Source organism: Gymnodraco acuticeps, unplaced genomic scaffold (genome assembly GCF_902827175.1).
Source record: "Gymnodraco acuticeps unplaced genomic scaffold, fGymAcu1.1, whole genome shotgun sequence".
Classification (NCBI taxonomy): domain Eukaryota; kingdom Metazoa; phylum Chordata; class Actinopteri; order Perciformes; family Bathydraconidae; genus Gymnodraco; species Gymnodraco acuticeps.
The window spans coordinates 427,124-429,891 of record NW_022991085.1 but is presented as its reverse complement, the minus strand read 5'-3'; the positions used below and the strand labels follow the sequence as shown (position 1 = coordinate 429,891).

General features: G+C 39.1%; 1 long non-coding RNA gene across 1 annotated transcript; it reads right to left on the bottom strand.

Moving 5' to 3' along the window:
- Positions 1–410: 410 nt before the first annotated feature.
- LOC117560056 lies at positions 411–802 on the bottom strand. The gene is made up of 3 exons (XR_004571110.1): positions 769–802; positions 560–639; positions 411–448 (listed from the first exon to the last, which is right to left on the bottom strand). It is a non-coding gene; the product is annotated as an uncharacterized LOC117560056 (long non-coding RNA).
- Between the last annotated feature and the right edge of the window lie 1,966 nt (positions 803–2,768).

Below are 2,768 nucleotides of genomic sequence, written 5' to 3'. Positions count from 1 at the left end.
ACCATACTATGTTTAGGTACTAATGAATTATATCCTCAAAACAAATGCACACATAAATAACAAAGGAAAATACATAATTTAATAAATCCACAATATGATAACATTTTACAGATTCATTTAATAAACTTTTACAAAACATAGGTTGATGTTATATCGGGGGAAAAATACATATTTAAACATTTCAATTAGTCTCTGCATATTTAAGTAATGCTAGTTTATATAACAGATGAACAGATGTACAATATCCAGAAAGTAGATGCAAAAAATATATATAATGTGTGCATTTCCAACATATCCTCTGAAAGAGTGTTAGTCGTTGAGTTGAGTAGTGAGCCATTCGTTTTTTTTTCGTGGTGCGATGTCTGCTGAGAAGTCCTTGTATGCCTCGCTGACTTTGAGGACATCTGGGTCTGGCAGCTCCCCCCGCACGGCCTTGTAACGTGTACTCCTTTGAACATGTTTATATGATAATTAGGACTTTAAGAACAATTTTACACTCAGACAACAATCACAAAGTTATAGCAGGCTACATACAATTACTTAGGACAATAGATATGACCTTACACCGTCAGCAACTGTAAACTGCTTTGGCTTAGTGGAAATGAACACCATGTCACTCACTCTGCCTGGTTTCACACCCTTTTAATTACACAAAATAATTGTCAAATGAATTGAAAAGGTCGTTGATGCAACATACTAAATCAGCTCTTGGCACAAAGGAAATACTCATTAAACCGTGGATTGGTTGTGAACACATACTGTACTTACCATGGTTCTTGGCTTGTGCCATCGCTGCTCTGTTTCAGTGCAGCTGAGGACAGGGGGGACAGCAGCCAGGTTGAGTGTGGAGTAGTGTGCGGTCTGGATCAGCAGTGCAACATTGTGGTTGCAGAGTGCTGTTCCAGCTACACAGGAACACTTTGCCACTGCAATCTCCACAGGTGAACAGTTCTTAAAACAAAATGTCAGTCATTTTACATTTAGGACACTGCTTCAATACAACACAGACAAATGAGAAAGCTGAGAGCAGGCTGATCAGGCAAGTAGTAGGTGTGGGAAAAGGCTAAACCATGTCAGGTTGTCAGTCACATCACATACACAGAAGTTCTGCTGTTTGGAATACTGTAATTTATGGACATTCAAACAGATACGCTTGTATGGCCTGTCTTAGCTCTCTCAATGTATTATCTTATAACTACATAAAATAGTGTTAGTAGAACGTTGAACAGCTTAACATAGATGTAGGGTACAAAACCAGCACTTACACTGGCCAATACAAATATTTGGACCCTACATGGATTATACTAACCATACAGTAAAGAACAGCAGCCGTCACAACCAGTTTCTGGGGTTTCCATGAAAGCAGAGACGGTTTTCAACCTCTCATTAAGAATCTTTGATGATGAGCTTGGGTTTAGCTAATATATATATCATTTTACACGAGAGGGTTACAAAACGAAAATACATCTGTAGCCCCTTCATGCTACACACACATAGTAGCTAGTGTTAGAAATTAAAATCAATGATGATATGGCGTAATTTGAATTAAATACACTATTGTGGTGACACGTTATTGGTCATAATTCACCTTGCTTATTGTGTTGCCACACGGACCCTTTAGTGGGGAACACCTGTAGCTTTAGCTGCCATTCCTGCTAGCTCATCAGGCAGAGCAGTGCATGTGTTAACCTCTCTGAAAGTAATGGATAATAAAGATTGGAACTCCATTCTTAATACACCGCCTCCGACTCTCTTTTCACGGCACTACACTATTTAATTTAAATCAGTTTTATTCTGAAAAACCTGAAGTTCACTTACTATTAACTTAATACTTTTATTCTGAAAATTATTCACTTCCGGTTAGCATTAGCATGTGGCGAAATGCTGCATTTTCAAACCGTGAATTGAAGATGAAATGACATGTGATGTTGTACACTGAGCTCACTGGGTTTAGCACTCATTTATTACCACTGAATAACGTTTATTAGGGAACGTTTAAATAACCACAGACACCAGAATGATGTAATTTAACAACAGAAAAAGGCAGGAATTACATTGGACCCGCCCCCCGACGACGCCGGCCAATAGGAGAAGACCTCAGATGACAACAGGAAGAGCAAGCCAAGAATTGACCTCTTCTACCTGCTGACCTGGACCATGGATGTATAATAACCAGGGGTGCACATAACTTTTTTGCCGTGGTTCTCAAAGGAGCACCTGGAGATGTTGCTTGGTGCTCATCCTTAAAATGAAATAAACCGTAACTTTTGAGGGGGTCTTGACTTTAGTTGCCAGACACAAGGCACTGAACACACATGCAGAGGTGAACACAGAACACACATGCAGAGGTGAACACAGAACACACATGCAGAGGTGAACACAAGACAACATTAGCACGACCAGTAATCCTACAAGCTGTCATCACTACCCTCCTGACTGTTCTCCTCACTGTCTTCCTCTCTGTCAGACATGGTAGCTGATGATGTAGGCCTACTTCTTTCTCTCTGGTTGAGTCTGCGATTAGCTGCTTGCATCCACAAGTCAACAGCTGGGTTTGGGTCGAAAGTCTCTGTTGTCATCTTAGACAAGTGGATGTAATCAAATAAGTATGTGAACATAACCAATAACCTATAGCCAATAACAAATGAATGTAACTTATTTTATTTGTGTTGTTCATATCTTATTTTACCTTAACATTTTTTTATTTATGCATTTTTTTATCTCTCCAGTTTTAAAGGATATTTTTGGTTACTGTCTTATACATTGGA